Below are 23,636 nucleotides of genomic sequence, written 5' to 3' on the forward strand. Positions count from 1 at the left end.
TAATTATTGATGTATTTTAATAACAGTTCTTTGATTATATACTTACCATTAAGGTTGGTTGCATTTTTATTGATTGGCTGATCCACGTCACACGATCTGGAAGGCCTTTGCCCAGTGCCAGAGCAACTAGTATGTTCTGGAGACTGCCAATTCATGAAATCCAATCCATACCGTTACGGTACCAGTACAACAATCTACTGAAGATGAAGCAGCAAGGTCTTCAGCAATCAAACTATTACTCTGACTTTCAGAGTAAGAAGCTGGGGCTGTATTGAAACCATACCCAGAATATCCATTACAGCTGTCATTTACTGTATTGAGTCCAGTCAACACAGCTGATGGCATATCTGGAGCTGAACCAACAGTTTGTTCGAAATCCAAATGTACATGTGTGTACATCTCTTCAAAAGTGTTGACGTTTGCTGGGATGCATCTCTCTGAATAGGAGACGTAACTTTCTTTTTAAGTGTTTTTTTTACGTGGTGTAATTAGTTGATTATTTGATTTGCTGTACCAGTAGTTTCCTTGTTTGGTGTTTTCTTGTAGGATGATGTTCTTGGATTCAATGAAGTAGTAGTCTTGTGCAGTGTACTTACTGGATCAATGACTTTTTGGTGTACCTGTGATTTTCTTGTTTGGACTAGTGTCTGTTGTAGGAGTCGTCTCTGGCAGTATACTCATTGGAGGCCTGCTGTTTTCTTGCACAGTGTCCTGTTTGCTTGAAACATTTGAAAAGGCTTTCTTTTCGTTTAATTTGATGATGGTTAGAACCTGTGTTTTTGTTGGCTGACTTGGTTGATCCTCCGACTTTTTTGTGAATTTCCGTTTGCCAGCCACCTTAAGTTTGGTGTTCATGCCATCATGATCAGCAGCATCAGTATTTTTCTTTACCTGATCTTGCTCTTCTGCCACCAAACGATTATTCTCCCTCCGATGATGATTTAAAATCGAATCTCGTCATGGCAGGATTGTTGAAACTTCCTCGTACTTGTTGCACCTAAAGATTGTAAAATCATCTCGATTGATATTCTTGCAATCATAAAAATATATACATGTATAACATACTGGGGAGCAGCAATAGCTGAGACCTAGAACGTTTTGTTTGTTTATATATATAGTTAAATTGTTGTAAAAATATGTATGTTAAGCAAATCTGAAGAAAAAATATAAATTAAAAGACTGGAAACGTTAGGTACTTTCCAGTCTTTTAACTTTTTTCTATATAATATTATAAATACATATAAGAAACAAATGGCGAAACATTTTCTGGCAGCAGAGGAATAAATAAAACATGTTAGTATATTGTTTGGCCCTAAATGACCCTAGTTGTCGATGGGCCGTAAAACAAACAAACAAGCAGCAGAGGAAATGAATTTAACTGTGACTCCTCCTAGCTTGTACATGCGATCTTCCAGCCCGTGCTATGGTAGACAACTGTTATCAATTTAATGGCGAGTACAGCTGCTGGTTTTGTTAAGAAAAAAGAAAAACAAACAAATTGGAAACTGGTGGGATCTGCCATGTTTACGCTTGTGATCAAAATCAGCCTGAAGGTATACCAATAACTAGAAATGTCGTTCATATGGTAACTGCTACTTTACCCTACATGGAACTAATGCACTACTGTATATTTTTGACAAAAGAGTAGCAAACTGCCAATTGTTTTAACAATTTCAAAATGAATTGTGCAAAACAATTACTCTACCTTTTTAATATTACCTCATGGCTTGAACTTCATGACATCTTCTGCGGTTGTATAATGTTATCCTAGCCAAACATAGGATAGCAACCTTTCGAAATTGAGCAAATGCAAAATCTTTCAAATCCAGATCCTTGATCTTGTTTGTGAGGAATTGTGCCAGCTTCTTAGATCGCTGGGGAGTGGGAGTTTCCTCTCTTGATTGAATGTTGCCTCATTCAGTAGAGTTGTTGCCACTTTTGTCACTTTACGACCTCATTCGATGTCCATTAGCTTTTTGAATTCCTCCGCCTCCTTCCTCTTTTGATTATCATCGTCTTTGATTCCCTTAGCGAGTTTCGTTGATAACATCCTTTTGATATCGTGCCCCAGTTTCACTACCTGCAGGGCAAATTTTGTTTTAAGAATTTAATAACATTGTTTATAGCTGTAAAAATGGGACTGGTACTTGTCTCTCTACAGAATGCGAACCACTGTTTTGTATGCACACCATATTGCTGGGTCTCCATGATGACATGATAATGTCCTGTGCTGTTTTCGAAAGTATAACCCTTTGTAGGTAACTCACGACACCAGGCAAGCAATCGGGTGCATATTTGGGAGGTGTTCCCTCCAACTCTTCCGTGGATGAGCGAGAATCTGTTGATAAAGGGTCTGATTTCCATGATACATAACTTGAAATTTGGTTATTGAGGTGCGACGCGAACAAGTCAACACCAAGTCACCAGGTTTCTCCCAAAGCGTGGACAATCTATGAAAAATGTTAGCATCCAAATGCCATTCCACATTATCATGTTCCAGGCGACTTTGTCTGTCTGCACTTTGGTTTTGTACACCTAGTTGGTGTGCTGCTATTAACCACAGCCCAATTCCATTTGCCAATTGCCATATTATTCGATCAAAACTCGACTATGGATCCTATCCATAACCAAGGATTACGTCTAGCACTTGGTGCTTTCCGAACAACACCAGTGCAGAGCCTTTATGTAGAGGCAAATGAACCATCTTTAAATTAGAATATTATTCATTTTTAACTACCAGTCAAATATTAGAGATATTCATTACTTAGTTTCAGAGAAAAAGTTATTTATATTAGCCAAATTGACCCCTTTTGGCCCCGCCCCTCAGCCGTACCATTTGTATAATTTTGAATCCCGACCCCAAAGGGATGCTCACAGTCAAATATGAGCAATATATATTGCTTCGTTTGAGAGAAGTTGTTCATATCAATTTAGCTAAGCAGTATGCTTCAGTGAGGTAACACTATAAATCGGCAAACGTTCCGGCCTATCACAAGGAGACTTAACACGAACACACCGCAGCCTCCCAAAACAGACACACGTACTCACCACACGCATGCATGTCGCATGCACGAGAGGCCGTCCTTAAATGACCTTAGCTGTTAATAGGACGTTAAACAAAATAAACCAAACCAAACCAAGCTGTTGTCCCGAATGAATCTTTAGACTGGTCAGTGTGTGATATATATGTATGCTGACTAAATGTACATGATTGATCATTTGATCCAGATCCCATCTCTCTCAACTGCAGAAGAAGACGCTCCAAAAATCCAGTCACAGCCCATTTCTCACTTGTATCCAAAGTCATGAAATCTGCAAGATATATGTACATGGCATTGTCACTTTATATATAATCTTACCAAACAAAATAGAAAGTTATAAGATCATAATTCTCAAATAATACTTATTGGTGTATCGATATGAAACAATTTTCATATGTCACTACTAATTGGCATCATTTTGACTGCATGATCTCTTTGTTTTCAGTGTACATATTATTTATACAAGCTTAAGTAACAAATCTTCGTGCTACCAGATGAAAAATGAATAGATTAAAAACTGGTTATGAATATCACACAAATTATTTAGTTATTTCATTGACCGCAGTGCAAAATTTGACTTTGAAATCCATAGCACGGTTAACAGTTAAGAATATAAGCGTTAAACTGCCTTCTATGAAAAGTTATTATTGTCCTATAATATTCAAGGGATTGCAGACAATTGCGATATTCCATTTGTCGACAGTCTTTTCAGAATTACAAGACAATACCTTTATACCCCCATCACACTAGGTCACGTTCCCACTACGTCCAACCACGTCCTGGAAAAAATTGAAGAACGCAATGCGAACGCAGAAAGAACTTGTACAACGTAGTAAAGACTCAATAGAGACCGATAAGGACGTGTTATGGTCTTCATGGACCTGGAGGACGTGAACAAACTTTGAGCATGTTAAAAAAAAGCGTAGCGAGGACGTGGTCCAATCGGGACGTAGTAAGAACGTAACAGGGACGCAGTACCAGCGGTATTGACGTGGTAATGACGTAACCAAAACCCAATGAGAACTTCATTGACGCAGTGGAAGCGTAGCGCTGATGGAAAGGATTGTATTACGTTCTCATTGCGTTGTCAGTGCGTTCTTGCTACGTCAATGTAGTTCTTATTGCGACCTCTCTACGCTTGTACAATGACCAAGGTACGCCAATACCACGTTGTTGATGACCACGTTAGGTTTCCAGTACGTTCTTACGGTGCTCATTAAGTTTACGACACGTCTGTCACAGGTTACCACCACGTCAAAACCACGTCCAGAGGATCGGCTGTATAAATACTCATTTCAAGTTTAATTCATTATCACTTTCGTTCAAACTACAAAAGAAGATGGTTACAAGTTATCAAGAACTTCTTATGCATCTTGCTCTGATTCAAGGACAACAGGTTTTTATTGATGCACAGGCCGCACTTTTGATGCTGCGAAGAAGGAATAAAAGACAACCTAGGCTTTTTTGGGTTCGTCCTTGGCTTTCTGTTGAAAGAAGACTACAATTTGGCCATTATGATCGACTAATGACGGAGTTAAGAGTAGAAGACCATCATTCGTTCTTGAACTTCATGAGTTGAAGTCAAGTTGTATTTATAGGGAACGGGCAAACGCAGGGAGAACGTAGTAATTACGTAATGCACGCGTAGAAAGATCTTTTTGGACGTAGTAAGAGCGTATTAAGAACACACAGAGCGTGGTGCACGCGCGAACATGCGCGAGATAAGGTCTTAGTGGAAACGTGTAGGACGTAGTAAGAACCCAGCAAGGACGTAATGAGGGCGTAATATGAACGTGACAACTGCAAAATTCTCCATTTTTGCCACGACCCCGCTGCGTTTCTCGAAATTTTAAGGACGCAGTGCGGTCTTCGTGGTCTTTGTCTTAGTGTGATGGGGGCATTACAAAGAAGGCACTGTAATGCTTTAATAAATACAAAAAAACAAAAACAATTTTCAAGCCTTTTCTGCAAGGTTTACCTTTCTGTAATGATAGGTTAGCGTTTCTTCCTATACCTGACCGTGAAAGACATTATTAATCATGAACTACTATTTATTGATGTATTTTAATAACAGTTCTTTGATTATATACTTACCATTAAGGTTGGTTGCATTTTTATTGATTGGCTGATCCACGTCACACGATCTGGAAGGCCTTTGCCTAGTGCCAGAGCAACTAGTATGTTCTGGAGACTGCCAATTCATGAAATTCAATCCATACCGTTACGGTACCAGTACAACAATCTACTGAAGATGAAGCAGCAAGGTCTTCAGCAATCAAACTATTACTCTGACTTTCAGAGTAAGAAGCTGGGACTGTATTGAAACCATACCCAGAATATCCATTACAGCTGTCATTTACTGTATTGAGTCCAGTCAACACAGCTGATGGCATATCTGGAGCTGAACCAACAGTTTGTTCGAAATCCAAATGTACATGTGTGTACATCTCTTCAAAAGTGTTGACGTTTGCTGGGGTGCATCTCTCTGAATAGGAGACGTAACCTTTTTTTAAATGTTTTTTTACGTGGTGTAATTAGTTGATTATTTGATTTGCTGTACCAGTAGTTTCCTTGTTTGGTGTTTTCTTGTAGGATGATGTTCTTGGATTCAATGTAGTAGTAGTCTTGTGTGGTGTACTTACTGGATCAATGACTTTTTGGTGTACCTGTGATTTTCTTGTTTGGACTAGTGTCTGTTGTAGGAGTCGTCTCTGGCAGTATACTCATTGGAGGCCTGCTGTTTTCTTGCACAGTGTCCTGTTTGCTTGAAAAATTTGAAAAGGCTTTCTTTTCGTTTAATTTGATGATGGTTAGCATCTGTGTTTTTGTTGGCTGACATGACTTTTTTTGTGAATTTCCGTTTGCCAGCCACCTTAAGTTTGGTGTTCATGCCATTATGATCAGCAGCATCAGTATTTTTCTTTACCTGACCTTGCTCTTCTGCCACCAAACGATTATTCTCCCTCCGATGATGATTTAAAATCGATCTCGTCATGGCAGGATTGTTGAAACTTCCTCGTACTTGTTGCACCTAAAGATTATAAAATCATCTTGATTGATATTCTTGCAATCATAAAAATATATACATGTATAACATACTGGGGAGCAGCAATAGCTGAGACCTAGAACGTTTTGTTAGTTTATATATATAGTTAAATTGTTGTAAAAATATGTATGTTAAGCAAATCTGAAGAAAAAATATAAATTAAAAGACTGGAAACGTTAGGTACTTTCCAGTCTTTTAACTTTTTTCTATATAATATTATCAATACATATAAGAAACAAATGGCGAAACATTTTCTGGCAGCAGAGGAATAAATAAAACATGTTAGTATATTGTTTGGCCCTAAATGACCCAAGTTGTCGATGGGCCGTAAAACATAAACAAACTAGAGTCTGTTAGCTTTTCCTTTGTCGGTTCATAATTTTCTTCAGTTTTCCATCTGGATGTTTGTTCAGTTATCATGTACATTGTGATAGTGAAGAACTATATTATCAAAGTTTTTGCGCAAGTGTTCAACTGAACCACCACAGTTTTTCATTGCATAATAGCAATGAGTTTTGATAGCCGAAGCTTTGTCACAAAGTTGCCTATGCCATGTAGTTCCATGTAGTTTTTTGGGGCCTGATGTCACCTTTTTTATTCCGCTTGTGACACCTTTGGCAGCATGCCACGTATCATTTGCATTTACCACTGTTGGTTGCTCCAGCATCAGGAATTTGTTGACGGATGAATTTCTGTCATGACCATGTACATCTAAATTAATATCTTTAGAATCAAATTGTTCATATAGTTTTCTAGATCCCAGTAGTTCATGTCTCTGGCTGACAGGGTCATCTGCACGGGTAACTGTCACAGCACCAACCACCTTGTGGGTTTTCAGTTCCAACGCCATTATGTCACTTTGTGCTGCATTCTTCCTCCAACCGTGCCTAGCATCTGCATTATTGATATGCCTTTATAATCATCCTAAAGTTCATCTGCCCTGCAGGTAGGGCGTAAGAATTGTACCTGCTGCCCCAATTGCATGATCGTAAGAGGCGACTAAACTTGGGATCTTGTCTTTTCTCTTCTTTCTGAACAACTTTCTTCTTCCTAATGTCTCCCTTGACAATGCCTCACTTTTGGCCTTTAGTTGAGCGTTCGCCGCTGTGAGGAAGGCTTTTGGGTTCTGTCCCCCTGGCCGGGACATACCAGAGTCTTTAAAAATGGTAGTTGCTGCTCCTGCTTAGCGCTCAGCAAATTAGGAGTGGGACGACTGGTTCGCCCGTTGTCAGTATAATGTGACCGGGTGGGGTATGCTGCTGGGTGTCTTCGGCGGTATGCTCCAGTGAGGTAGCACTCTAAATCGGCAAAAGATCCGGCCTATCACAAGGAGACTTAACACGAACATACCGCAGCCTCCCAAAACACATACGCACTCGCTACACGCATACATGTCGCAAGCACGGGAGGCCGTCCTTAAATGACCTTAGCTGTTAATAGGACGTTAAACTAAATAAACCAAACCAAACCAAATTCATTTTCTCCTTCCCTCTCCTCACCCTCTGCATCCTCGGCCGCCTCTAGTAGCGTTGCTGTAACCTCCTCGTCGACGGCATCATTGATACAGGTATCAGTCAACTTTGATATTACATCACAGTACAGATCATGTACTCCATCGAAGAAGGACTCAGCACAGGTACCGATCTTGGCTGCATTACAAAACCTTTCATATTGACTTTGGCGAATACCTGTTGACATCACAGCATGTACCATCATCATATTAACCAACATCTTGCCCTCTTCCATATGTGGAGAGGTGTCGCATTTAAAGGTATGTTTACCCGCACAACAAAGTTACTTTACCAGCGTGTCCAACATATACTGTCACAGTGCTGTCGATGTGATTGTATAGCACAGCACATGTTTCTCATACCAGAGAGTGTAGTAACAAAGTTCCTCGTATGTGTCATCTTTTGTGCAATATGAAAACGGTGAATATGTGACAGGATTATCATCAATGTCTCCCTGTGTTGACTGATGAGCCTGGAGGTAATTTTAATAGAGTCCATCTTATTAAAAACTGTTGTTTTGTCATCAATAGATTCCGCATAACAACGAATGGAACTAGTTACAGTTTGGTGTTCCTTTTGTTCACGTCTTTCATTTCAAGCCTTCATTGCATCACCGGAGTCTGCATGTCTGGCTTCCTTACATTGGCCTGTCTGTTGTCATCTCTAATTCTAGATACACCTGTTTCTTCCATAATGATAAATTTGCTTATATTTGCTGCCCTGGTATTTCTGTATTGTGTTGTCAAAAATTTGCAAAATCTGGAGTGAGTGGCCAAACACTGCTACATGTGAGTCAGGGTTATTTCATTATTTTTTGTGGGGTGGATGTGGAGGGATAGGGTAGGAGTTTGGATATATTGATATTGATTGTATTGTCAATTAAGCCATTTTACTAATTCCATATGGTCATCTTATAATTATATGGTATAGGGAAGGAAGGAATATGTTACGCAACTTGAAAGGTTAGAAATAGTGATTATGGTATAGAAAATACCAGCTATATTCTAACAATGTAATGAAGTGTTTGTTTAATTGATTATTAGCTTGTGTCACTCCAGTCATTGCAAAATATTGTCTTTTGAAGTAATGCAAAAAGTAATAGCATCCTCCTGCTCCCTATACAAGTAATTCTTACTCTGCAGGTAGGGCGTAAGAATTGTACCTGCTGCCCCCATTGCATGATCGTAAGAGGCGACTAAACTTGGGATCTTATCTTTTCTCTTCTTACCTGATAACTTTCTTCTTCCTAATGTCTCCCTTGACAATGCCTCACTTTTGGCCTTTGGTTGAGCGTTCGCCGCTGTGAGGAAGGCTTTTGGGTTCTGTCCCCCTGGCCGGGACATACCAGAGTCTTTAAAAATGGTAGTTGCTGCTCCTGCCTAGCGCTCAGCAAATTAGGAGTGGGACGACTGGTTGGCCCGTTGTCAGTATAATGTGACCGGGTGGGGTGTGCTGCTGGGTGTCTTCGGCAGTATGCTTCAGTGAGATAGCACTTTAAATCGGCAAAAGATCCGGCCTATCACAAGGAGACTTAACACGAACATACCGCAGCCTCCCAAAACACACATACGCACTCACCACACTTATACATGTCGCACGCACGGGAGGCCGTCCTTAAATGACCTTAGATGTTAATAGGACGTTAAACAAAATAAACCAAACCAAACCAATACAAGTAATTCATGGTACCTCCTAACCTGACCTGGGGACATTTCCCTCCAAAATCTGCCTCTCCGTGTGACCACATACAGTGAAGAGGACCAGTTGGCTCAGTTGGATATATTACATAAAGAATCAGGAATGGCAAAGCGTAGTTTACTGATAAGGGTAACTGAAGAACAAGTACAAACAATTGAAGCTCTACTTGCAATAGAATATAAACTCATCAGTCAAAAATCACTCCAAAAAATTCCAGGCATTTAAAAAGGAGAAACGGCTCAATTTTAAATAATCAAACACTGAAAATTACAATAAACCCTTTGATTTACCAGAACTGCTTGAATCACTAGGAAAATCACGAGATTCAGCAGCTGGTCCTGATGAAATTACATATCAGCTTTTAAAACATCTACCAGACTCGTCATTAAATTGCCTTCTACATATATTCAACCAAGTTTATGCTTCCGGAAAGATCCCCGAGTCATGGATGGAATCTACAATAATTCCAATTCCAAAACCCGGAAAGGACGCTACTGAACCAAATAATTATCGCCCTATTTCTCTGACAAGTTGCGTCTGTAAAACACTTGAACGTATGATTAACACCAGGCTAGTTTGGTTTCTCGAGTCAAACAATATCATCAGCCCACTCCAAAGCGGATTCAGAAACCGAAGAGGGGACGGTAGACCATTTGATCCGACTAGAAACGTTCATTAGAGAAGCTTTTGCCAAGAAAGAACACCTTGTTGCCGTATTTTTCGATCTTGAGAAGGCATACGATACTACGTGGCAGTATGGTATAATGAAAGACCTGCATGACATTGGTGTGCGCGGGAATCTCCCGAAATTCATTTCAAATTACATATCTGACAGACACTTCAAAGTTCGCGTTGGTTCAACCTATTCTGAAACAGCCAAACAAGAAATGGGAGTTCCCCAAGGCGGAATCCTATCAGTAACACTTTTTGGCCTAAAAATTAATAGTATAGTTCAATGTCTTGGTCAGTCTACAGAAGGCTCACTATTTGTGGATGACTTTCTGATATGTTATAGATCAAAGAACATGCACACAATAGAACGACAACTCCAACAATGTTTAGGCAAATTACAAGTATGGGCAGATGAAAACGGCTTCAAATTTTCCAGATCAAAAACTGTATGTATGAACTTCTGTCAAAAACGAAAACCACACAATGACCCAGATCTCACACTTGATGGCATTAAAATTCCAGTTGTCGAACAAACTAAATTTCTCGGACTAATATTTGATTCTAACTATCCTTTGTTCCACATATTAAACATCTGAAGGATAAATGCTCAAAGGCGCTGAACATTTTGCTTGTCCTCTCCCATACTGACTGGGGTGCGGATCGTGAAATGCTTCTGCGACTGTATAGGTCGCTTATTCGTTCGAAACTTGACTATGGCTCGATCGTCTACGGATCAACACGCAGTTCATACCTGCAGATGCTGGATCCTATACAGAATCACGGGTTACGTTTAGCTCTTGCGGCTTTTCGAACAACACCGGTAAAAAGCCTTTATGTAGAGGCGAATGAGCCATCGTTATATGATCGAAGGAAAAAACTGTCATTACAATTTGCTGCCCAATTAAAGTCCAATCCAAAAAACCCAGCTTTCAATCACGTCTTCAATCCACAGTATCGAAACATCTTCACTCAAAACCAAAAACTCGTACCAACCTTTGGCATCCGAATATCAAATTTTCTAGAAGAATTAAACATATCTTTAAACAATATAGCCAAGTATTCAGTACCGGATATACCACCATGGCTTGTTAAAACACCTGACATTAATTTCACGCTACATGAGCGGGCAAAGGCCAGTGCATTACCCGAAGAACACAAATCCTCCTTTCGGGAGTGCATTGCAGGTTTCCCTACTCATGCACAGATCTACACTGATGGCTCAAAAGATGGTGAGAAGGTTGCAGCAGCCTGCTGCACTACTCACCACTGTTCTTCCATTCGACTACCAGATGGCGCCTCGATATTCTCTGCTGAGGCATGTGCCATCGGTTTGGCCCTTGACCATATCGATGAACACCGCATTGAACAGGCCGTCATCTGTTCTGATTCACTATCAGTCCTTCAAAGTTTACGATCACGTGAACCCAAGAACACCTTAATACAAAACCTTTCCTCCCGGGTATCTCGAACTTCCGATAAATGTAAACTTGTTTTTCTGTGGATCCCGAGCCATGTTGGCATCAAGGGAAATGAAAAAGTTGATAAAGCTGCCAAAATGGCATTAAACCTAGATCAAACAAACATCAAGCTGCCGTATTCAGATATAAAGCCAATCATTCAGTCAGCCATTCGACACCAATGGCAACAACGATGGTGCACAGAGACAACAAATAAACTTTTTAAACTGCAACAGAAAATTAAGCCAAGTCTGCCCAGTCGGAGAGATAGCAGAGAGGAAGTTGTCCTCTCTCGCCTCCGAACTGGACATACCTACATCACACAAGTGCATCTACTGAAAAGGGGAGATCCGCCTATATGCCACGCATGCGACTCCCCTTTCACAGTGGAGCATTTTTAGCTCACCTGGACCGAAGGTCCGGTGAGCTTATGTCATGGCGCAGCGTCCGTCGTCCGTCTGTCGTCCGTCCGTCAGTCGTCCGTCAACATTTGCTTCAAATCGCTACTAGTCAAAAAGTTCTTATTGGATATTGACCAAATTTGGCCAGAAACATCCTTGACAGAAGGGGAACAGATTTGCTTAAATGGTGATCTGACCCCGAAGGGGCGGGGCCCAATAGGGGAAATTCCTTTAAATCGCTACTAGTTATTAAGTTATGAATGGATTTAAACCCAATTTGGTCAGAAACATCCTTGGGGGAAGGGGAACAGATTTTGCATAAATGGTGACTCTGACCCCAAAGGGGCCAAAGGGGCGGGCCCGAATAGGGGAAATAGAGGTAATTCCTTTAAATCGCTACTAGTTATTAAGTTATGAAGGGATTTGAACCCAATTCGGTCAGAAACATACTTGGGGGAAGGGGAACAGATTTTGCATAAATGGTGACTCTGACCCCAAAGGGGCGGGGCCCAATAGGGGAAATAGAGGTAATTCCTTTAAATCGCTACTAGACAAAGTTATGAATGGATTTGAACCCAATTTGGTCAGAAACATTCTAGCGGGAAGGGGAACAGATTTTGCATAAATGGTACATCCGACCCCAGAGGGGCCAAAGGGGCGGGGCCCAATAGGGAAAATAGAGGTAATTCCTTTAAATTGCTACTTGTTATAAAGTTATGAATGGATTTGAACCCAATTTGGTCAGAAACATCTTTGGGGGAAGGGGAACAGATTTTGCATAAATGGTGACTCTGACTCCAAGGGACCAAAGGGGCGGGCCCAATAGGGGAAATAGAGGTAATTCCTTTAAATCGCTACTAGTCATAAAGTTATGAATGGATTTGAACCCAATTTGGTCAGAAACATCCTTGGGGGAAGGGGAAAAGATTTTGCATAAATGGTGACTCTGACCCCCGAGGGGCCAAAAGGGCGGGGCCCAATAGGGGAAATAGAGGTAATTCCTTTGAATCGCTACTAGTCATAAAGTGATGAATGCATGTTCTAAAAGCAATTCTTGAGGTCTTTCAGACCTTAGAGAGTCTGGACTTCATTAAACTTTAAAGCAGTTCGGATTACCACACTATAACCATATATAGCATTGTTAGAGATTTACAAATAAAACAAATTGAATATGAACATTATTTTGACATTTGGCCTAATCCAACCAGGTGAGCGATGCAGGCCCCATGGGCCTCTTGTTTAAACTCCACGCAGTTTTTTGGTTTGTTGTTTCTTTCCTCTTCCTGCCTCTTTTTTTTCCCCCGATACCATTCTTTGCCAATCTCTGCAGGTACGCGGACCAGTTTGTAAGGTTTCTTCCCAGCTCACTTTCTAATATTTTGATGTCAATAGTGATCCTTTTTACATGTTCCCGTTTTGAAGCCTTGTCACTTCTGGAAATTGTGTTTTTTTAAGTCTAGACAATATCTCTCTCTCTATTATTTCGATTTCTTCCCTCAAAACCATAAGTTCAGCAGTTTTGCTTGCATTCCTATTGATGTATGTCGCGAATAAGGTATGGGGATCAATATTATTGTCACTGGCAGTATTTTGTCAAGTTCAATGCATGCTTTTGCTTTGCCCCTTCCAAAAGACCACTTTTGTTTAATGAGGCCTTCAGCTTCAGTGAGGTAGCACTTTAAATCGGCAAAAGTTCCGGCCTATCACAAGGAGACTTTACACGAACATACCGCAGCCTCCCAAAACACACTCACCACACACATGTATGTCGCAGGCACGGGAGGCCGTCCTTAAATGACCTTATAAACCAAACCAATCAACTGACGATCGTTTGACACCTTGTCTGATGAAGTGTAATCCCTCACGATTCCAAAATCGATACCATTGTTGCTTCATGGGGGGATGGCTTTGAATAAAGGACTCATCATAGACCTTAAGTCCCACTCTCCTCAGCTCTCCATAAGGATCTTCCTGGCAGCAGTCCTATTTAGAAGGCTGTCAATTGTTCGTTGAGTACCTTTGGATAGTGCTTCCTGCAACGAGATAAAAATCAAAATAATGCTTCCATTCAGGCTTTTGTTGCATTATTACATATATATATATGCGATAAGCAAACTAAAATATCACTATAGTTCTCGTCTACCTACAAGATGTGAGGTCTCTTTTTCATCAATCCACCAGTGACATCTTACAACACATCAAGATTTTCCCATGAGAAAAGAACATAGTGCATTTGTTTTGCGTCAAATTAAAACACAAAAGCCAATAAAGTGTCTGTTCAGTGAAACAGGAGACACATTTTTTGCCAGTTTACACCCCTAATCCAAAACATTCTCTGGTTGTCATAATATATATAAAGCTATAAAATGTATTAAGTAGTGTGGTAGAAAAAGTGTTTTATTAATACTTTCAACTGGAGATTTTTGTTCATTGTCTCCCCTTTGAACAAGATTTTACTGAACATTTTGCACTTATTTCACCTTGAACCTTAGCGAAGGCCAATGCACTGCACACCACGTGTGGGCAATACAGGTATACTTCAAATGAATGTATTCTTTATTCGAATGTTAGACACAGTTTAAAAGTGTCAAAAAAGGAGGAGTGGTTTAATATAGGAAAGTGGCACAAATTACCATAGATTGTTTGCCCATGCAACCCTAAGCAGACATATTTCTTGTCTAAAAGTCATATCAAAGAAACTTACAGAGCTACCAGAGGGAGGTGGTGGTATAGGCCGTGGATCAATCTGTAGGAGAGGCTGCCACTGTGCATCAGTCTGTGGATCAGTCTGTTGGAGAGGCTGCCGCTGTAGATCAGTCTGTTGGAGAGGCTGCCGCTTTGGATCATTCTGTGGGAGAGGCTGCCGCTGTGGATCAATATGTTGGAGAGGCTGTGGATCAGTCATTGGAAGAGGCTGTGGATATTTCTGGGGGGTATCTGGCTTAAGTTTACACATCTGCAGAAAAAATAAAGATTTTTTAGCCTACCATCATCAGATGGTGGGCTATTCAAATCGCCCTGCGTCCGTGGTCCGTGGTCTGTCCGTCCCGTGGTCCGTCCGTCCCTCCGTCCGTCCGTCCGTAAACAATTCTTGTTATCGCTATTTCTCAGAAAGTACAGAAGGGATCTTTCTCAAATTTCATATGTATGTTCCCCTTGGTGCCTAGTTATGCATATTGCATTTTGAGACCTATCGGAAAACAACATGGCCGACAGGCAGCCATCTTGGATTTTGACAATTGAAGTTTGTTATCGGTATTTCTTAGAAAGCACTGAAGGGATCTTTCTGAAATTTCATATGTATGTTCCCCTTGGTGCCTAGTTATGCATATTGCATTTTGAGACCTATCGGAAAACAACATGGCCGACAGGCAGCCATCTTGGATTTTGACAATTGAAGTTTGTTATCGGTATTTCTTAGAAAGCACTGAAGGGATCTTTCTGAAATTTCATATGTAGGTTCCCCTCGGTGTCTAGTTATGCATATTGCATTTTGAGACAAATCGGAAAACAACATGGCCGACAGGCAGCCATCTTGGATTTTGACAATTGAAGTTTGTTATCGCTATTTCTCAGAAAGTACTGAAGGGATCTTTCTCAAATTTCATATGTAGGTTCTTCCTGGTGCCTAGTTATGCATATTTCATTTTGAGACCAATCGGAAAACAACATGGCCGACAGGCAGCCATCTTGGATTTTCACAATTGAAGTTTGTTATCGCTATTTCTCAGAAAATGATGAAGGGATCTTTCTGAAATTTCATATGTAGGTTCCCCTCGGTGCCTAGTTATGCATATTGCATTTTGAGACTAATCGGTAAACAACATGGCCGACAGGCAGCCATCTTGGATTTTGACAATTGAAGTTTGTTATCGCTATTTCTCAGAAACTGATAAAGGGTTCTTTCTCAAATTTCATCTAAAGGTTCCCCTTGGTGCCTTATTATGCATATTGCATTTTGAGACCAATCAGAAAACAACATGGCTGACAGGTAGCCATCTTGGATTTTGACAATTGAAGTTTGTTATCGCTATGTCTCGGAAAATGATGAAGGGATCTTTCTGAAATTTCATATGTAGGTTCCCCTTGGTGCCTAGTTATGCATATTGCGTTTTGAGACCAATCTGAAAACAACATGGCCGACAGGCAGCCATCTTGGATTTTGACAATTGAAGTTTGTTATCGCTATTTCTGAGAAAGTACTGAAGGGATCTTTCTCAAATTTCATATGAAGCCCTTGGTGCCTAGTTATGCATATTGCGTTTTGAGACCAATCAGATAACAACATGGCCGACAGGCAGCCATCTTGGATTTTGACAATTGAAGTTTGTTATCACTGTTTCTCAGAAAGTACTGAATGGATCTTTCTGAAATTTCATATGTAGGTTCCCCTTGGTGCCTAGTTATGCATATTGCGTTTTGATACCAATCCGAAAACAACATGGCCGACAGGCAGCCATCTTGGATTTTGACAATTGAAGTTTGTTATCGCTATTTCTGAGAATGTACTGAATGGATCTTTCTGAAATTTCATATGTAGGTTTCCCTTGGTGCCTAGTTATGCATATTGCGTTTTGAGACCAATCTGAAAACAACATGGCCGACAGGCAGCCATCTTGGATTTTGACAATTGAAGTTTGTTATCACTATTTCTGAGAAAGTACTGAAGGGATCTTTCTCAAATTTCATATGAAGGTTCCCCTTGGTGCCTAGTAATGCATATTTCGTTTTGTGACCAATCAGAAAACAACATGGCTGACATGCAGCCATCTTGGATTTTGACAATTTAAGTTTGTTATCACTATTTCTGAGAAAGTACTGAATGGATCTTTCTCAAATTTCATATGTAAGTTTCCCTTGGTGCCTAGTTATGCATATTGCGTTTTGAGACCAATCTGAAAACAACATGGCCGACAGGCAGCCATCTTGGATTTTGACAATTGAAGTTTGTTATCACTATTTCTGAGAAAGTATTTAAGGGATCTTACTCAAATTTCATATGTAAGTTTCCCTTGGTGCCTAGTTATGCATATTGCATTTTGAGACCAATCTGAAAATAACATGGCCGACAGGCAGCCATCTTGGATTTTGACAATTGAAGTTTGTTATCACTTTTTCTGAGAAAGTACTGAATGGATCTTTCTGAAATTTCATATGTAAGTTTCCCTTAGTGCCTAGTTATGCATATTGCGTTTTGAGACCAATCTGAAAACAACATGGCTGACAGGCAGCCATCTTAGATTTTGACAATTGAAGTTTGTTATCACTATTTCTGAGAAAGTATTTAAGGGATCTTTCTCAAATTTCATATGTAAGTTTCCCTTGGTGCTTAATTATGCATATTGCATTTTGAGACCAATCTGAAAATAACATGGCCGACAGGCAGCCATCTTTGATTTTGACAATTAAAGTTTGTTATCGCTATTTCTGAGAAAGTACTGAATGGATCTTTCTCAACTTTCATATGGAGGTTCCTCTTGGTGCCTCGTTATGCTTATTGCATTTTGAGATCAATTGGAAAACAATATGGCCGACAGACCGCCATCTTGGATTTTGACAAATGAAGTTTGTTATCTCTATTTCTCAAAGTACTGAATGGATCTTTCTCAAATTTCATAAGTAGGTTCCCCTTGGTCCCTTGTATTGCATTTTTGGACCAGTCTGTCCTGAAAAAAAACCTGGCAAACAAACAGCCATTATCGTTAAATCTCAAATAGCTAGGATTCCCTTGAAAAGTACTGGAGGGATGTCTCAATTTGCACAGATTAGTAAAATGAAGGGATAAGTAGGGAAAGGTCAATCTGATATGGAACCTATGAAGATCATTCAATGGTGGGCGCCAAGATCCCTCTGGGATCTCTTGTTTATTTTTATTTTATATTGGCCACTTATCAACCTGAGCATTTTGTTTCTTTATAGCTCAAGGTAGCATTTTTCACAAACTTTGTAGGATACAACTGACCAAATATCATGACCCTGGGTATTTTTGTTTTGAAGCAGTTGCTTTATTCAAAAGAAAAGTTGACCGAAGGATGACACCCTATTTCCATATGCTTGTGCCAGGCGAGTCATTAAATAAAATACAAAAATCATGAATACCAATTTTCATTAAAATTAGCCAACTTTTACAACAATAGTTGGGAAAAACTTTGCGTTCAGATGGAAAGTAGGGGTGCAACAGTACGATTTGCTCACTGTTTGCTCAGGGGCCCAGTATAAACATTATTTCAGGAAGCAATTATAACTAAAATAACAGTTTTTTTTTTTTTATTTAATAGCGGCGAAACATTTACCAGAGCACGGAATCGGGCACGTTTCCCAATGCTTGGTATGAGTGTCGACAAGTCCTGATCCGTCACAGCACCCATGCCAAGTCCGTCAATTTCTTCATCTGAAAATTAAAATGTTTCGGTTTTAATATGGTTGTATACGTGTACATGTTTGTTGGTACCAAAATGTTTATTAATGTATTCTAAACTATTTTACACCATTATGGTAGATGTACATATAATTATGTGCATTGATGATTAAACTGGAAAATTATTTTCTAAATATATATATAATTGAAATTAAATGTAAAATTCATTTAAAGTTTTATATATATGTTATGTGAACTTTTAATATTAATGTACTATTAATGTTAAGTCATTACACATAATCAAAAATAATATTTTTGGAGCTAATTAGTAATTACCTGTGTGTGTCCCCAGGTGAATAGACTAAGCAGGGTTGAGGCTAGCCTGCCAGCCTGTACAACATGTGATTTATCAAACTCTGCAAATATTATAAATACATAAATTAAAATCAACACTGTTGATGATATATCTGTAATAATCCATTAATATTGATAATGTGTCTTATCTTGAAAATAGACGAATAATTGGGTATTTGAACTAGAAAAATTTTCCCAAAAAATATGTATATTCAAACAAAAAATAATTTTCAGACCTACCAATCATAATAATTTCAAATGTGAAAGCGAAAACACAATCTTTTTTATATTTTGCCTAAAACACAAAATAAACATGCAATTTGTTTTTACACGCACTGAATTAGGGCGAATACACCATTACCTTAACACCCTTCATAAACAATTAAACATACAAGTACTGCTGAAGTATAAAAACAGTATGCCAACTCATTACCAGGTAAAGTTAATAATCAAGGGAATACTATTTAGAACAAGAGATCCCAGAGGGATCTTGGCGCCCACCATTGAATGATCTTTATAGGTTCCATGTCAGATTGATCTTTTCTCTACTTTTCCCTTCCTCAAAGTCTTACTAATCTGTGTAAATTCAGAAACAGCTCTCTAGTACTTTTCAAGCAAGGGGAACCTATATATAAAATTGAAGATTTAGCGATAATGGCTGTCTGTTGTTTTCGGATTGGTCCCAAAATGCAACACCAGGGACCAAAGGGAACCTACATATGAAATTTGAGAAAGATCCCTTCAGTACCTTCTGTAAAATAGCGATAACAAACTTCAATTGTCAAAATCCAAGATGGCTGCCTGTCGGCCATGTTGTTTTCCTATTGGTCCCAAGATGCAATATGCAGAACTACAGACCAAGGGAAACTTACAAAAATGTTTCAGAAAGATCTCTTCAGTACTTTCTTAAAAATAGCGATAACAAACTTCAATTGTCAAAATCCAAGATGGCTGCCTGTCGGCCATGTTGTTTTCCGATTGGTCTCAAAATGCAATATGCATAACTAGGCACCAAGTGGAGCCTACATATGAAATTTGAGAAAGATCCCTTCAGTACTTTCTCAGAAATAGCGATAACAAACTTCAATTGTCAAAATCCAAGATGGCTGCCTGTCGGCCATGTTGTTTTCCGATTGGTCTCAAAATGCAATATGCATAACTAGGCACCAAGGGGAACCCACATATGAAATTTGAGAAAGACCCCTTCAGTAGTTTCTGAGGATTATCGATAACAAGAATTGTTTACGGACGGACGGACGGACGACGGACGCAGGGCGATTTGAATAGCCCACCATCTGATGATGGTGGGCTAAAAACATGATCCGAGGCTTTTTTGGGGGGCTTCAAAATATTATTGAATTAAACGTATTTTAATGAAATTTTCAAATTTCACCATTACTCAGACAGGGTAGTCTGTTGAAGACTGCTTAAACATCGCGGTGACTTAAAGCTCGCTATTTCCCTGCCAAGGTTGATCCCGCGAATATTATGAGTATACAGTAAACCTGAATTAATCAACATCGTGTGGTACAAAGTTGTTTTGTCAGATATGACAGTGTCACTAAATCCAATGTCAACGTTAAGTTTGATGTTTTTCTCATCAATCGCTAGAACACTAGTGTAAAGTTAAAAGTTGTTTGATATAGAATAAAATATTTTACACATTTAAAGTACATGTTTCAGATACAGTTGCTCATTCGATGTTGTATTTCCCGCTCAATTGTGTTTGTGTAAATGCAGGAATTCTTTCAACATCATAAAATAATACCACACGAATAGGACTGGTGGATTCCTGTTTCCTACATATAACTCTAATATACTGAGGTGTCATCCGTTTCTCCCATAACTGAAAATTATCTATTCTGGTTGTCTCCAAAATTTAAGTAAACAATATTGCTGGGGTGTTGTTTTAACACTTAGCTTACCTGCTACTGTACATATGATGAATATAATATGATAAATTAAATTAAAGTCATTGATAAATATTTTATAACAGCTATTTACCTTGAATTAAAGGGGCATTCCGCGAAAGCAAACATTTTTTCCCCTTTTTTCTAAATACTACATACACATATCAAGTGGGTATTCTTATGGACTATGGCGATCGGATTTTGCCGATATCTATTCATATAAAACGAATGATGTAATAATAGTTAGCGGAATTTCTACCTGTCTGACCAGACGTTTTGCTCCACCACTGTAACGTTGTGTGATCAGCGCTATGTTTATGAGGCTTTTCTGAACAATACGAGTGGTCAAACTGACCATTCGGAACGGATTTTGATTATTCGGTTAGCAGGAACATAAAATTGGTAGTGTTGACAGCATGTACATTTATTAATTGACATTTTGTCTTTCGCGGGATGCCCCTTTAACAATAAATGAATTAGACGCTCCGAATAACAACGAGTTATATATAAATATCCCTTTATATGTATTGTGCAGCAGCCAGACATGAACAGGTCTGGGGATCGAGACTTTCGTCACGTTTAAATTGATCAAGAACATCACAGAATAAATTGATAAAAGTTGTCTGTAACGTCATGTTGTATACAACATCGTTTGAAACTATGTGAACGTTTTTTCAGTAGCGTTGAAAACATCATCATCAACTATCGAAGGAACGACGAAAACTTTGTGATCAAACACGACATAACTGAACATGAAATAATCAATAACGACCATGACAGTAAGCTTGACTGAACCAACTTAATTACCTACCAATGAATGTCTGAACGACGGAAGCTAGGCCATTTTCGCCTAGCCACATCGTGCGTCGTCCACGTGTCCGCCATTTTTTCTGCAGTCTCGTTAGTTCTCGCACGAAACGAGAAGTTACTTCCCTTGAAGTTCCGGATCCGCGAACAGTAGAAGTCGTGAATAAACAACAAGACACCATTTTTGATGACACCCATCACAATTTAATTTCCTGGGTCTGTTTTACCCATAGAATTTTATATTATGGGTTTTTGTCGATCCCAACCACCCATGTATTTCATTTTTGTTTTACCCCCACCACACATAAAATACAATTTAGTGTCGTCCCCACCACCCATACAAAAACAATTCAGTTGCCGCCGGACTCCCCCACATTTAATTCTGGAACAGCCCTAAGAAAAACTCTTAAGTTGAATTATTCTTTCAGTTGTATAAAAAAAGAATGTAACCAGTTGCCATGTTCATTAAGATCTGTTAAGTGCTTGCAGAGAAATAGTGAGCTTAAGTGTTAATGACTACAAGAAGCCCATGGGCCTGAACGCTCACCTGAGGAATGCATACATATGTAATGAGATGTGTGCGGTACATGAAGAAATGTTTGAGCAATTTTAATCTTTTTTTTTCACCTCTTATGAGGCCCCAAAGGAGATAATCGATTTCTTTGGTCATTTCTAAAAATAGATTTTCAAAATGGCCGATGCCACACCCCTGGAATTTTGTCATAATATTCAGTGCATAATTTTCAACAAGTCTCCAATATATATCTGGATTCAAAAAGTTAATGGTCTGTGAGATATTTGGCAGTTTTGTTGTTTCTAAAAATAGATTTGACATTTGTGGCACCCTGGCCTGGTGGCCCCGTTTATCAACGGATATTTTTTTGTTTGCAAACGTTGTATGAAATGTACTAAGGATAATATATTTCAAATATCAAAACAATCCAACTGAGGGTTCGGTATAAGAAGATTTTTTTTGTCAGACACTCCCAATTTTGACCCCGTATGTGGCCCCAAGTGCACGGGTGCACTTTTTTTGACTGGAAATAAGATTATCTTCACAAAAGGATACTTCCTACCAAATTTGGTTGAAATCTGACAACTTTGATTTTTTTTGCCGATTTCAGCGCCCCCTAGCGGGGCCGATTATTGACAAATTTTTTTTTTTAGTCAAACTTTGTAGACCTTGCCCCAGAGAGTCTAAATTACCAAATATAAAGCCAATCTGAATAATGGTTTGTGAGAAGAAGATGTTTTAAGATGTACCCAATTTTAACCCTTTTTGGCCCCTTACAGGGCCTCAAGGGCAGATAACTCCATAATTTTAACAAACTTGAAGCGGCTTCCCAGGGTGATGTTTTCTGCCAAGTTTGGCTGAAATTGGTTCAGTGGTTCTTGAGAAGAAGTTGTTTAAAGAAAACATTTACGGACGGACGGGTGAGCTAAAAATTCAAGACAGCCATTTTGCACTAAATGAACCAATGTGAAGGTCCAAGGTACATTTTGTGTGTAAATTTCAAATCCCAGAGGAGGTCCAGAGATCTGCAACGGTATTCGAAGTTATCATGTATATTTCTCCAATCATTTTTACATATAATTCAATTTGTAGAAATTATTAATTATCTCTTTTCTTGCCTTGTTTTGTCATTTAGCTATCTTAACTATATCGTAATTGCATGGGTGAAAGTTGCCAAACTGACAAAAAACTGAAATACCTGTTTTTGTCTAAATTTAACAGATGTCTATGTGGACAAATATTTCCAAAAAACTGAAATCAGTTTTAAAACTGATAACTTTCACCCATGTAATTGTACAAAGTGCACCATACTAGTAGTCAACCTAGACCAACAAAAAAATGAATCACCTAAATTTGTTGTAATTGAAAAAAATGTCATGCAGGAAAAGCTAAAATAAAAGGTCCAAGGGGCCACAAGATGCTCACCTTGTAAATGTGAAAAAAGGGTAAGTGCAATAAATGCAAGATACATAATGTGAAGGATAGAATTAGATATCTCAGCACCACACAATATAACCAAACTTACCAATCTAATATCAGTTTCTGAAAATTATAAGGAGTTATTAACTTTCAATAATGCTATATTACTGCAAATATTAAAAACATTATTACACAGAGTACATGTATAGCTAATCTTCTAAATCAGGGTTCTATGCATATGCTAATCCATTAGTTCTGAGGCTAGTTCAAAAACAGGAGGACTAGTTCATCTCCCTTACCAACTAGTCCTGTGAACTAGTTCATTTTTCCCATCCCTAAAGTGAATTAAGTATTTTCTACAAACGTGGTCTGAATCTAAATGTCCAAATACAATAAGAGAACAATGTTTTGATATATAAAAGATTTTTTTTAATCATTTAAAACATTC

This window comes from Pecten maximus, chromosome 13, assembly GCF_902652985.1.
Source record: "Pecten maximus chromosome 13, xPecMax1.1, whole genome shotgun sequence".
Classification (NCBI taxonomy): domain Eukaryota; kingdom Metazoa; phylum Mollusca; class Bivalvia; order Pectinida; family Pectinidae; genus Pecten; species Pecten maximus.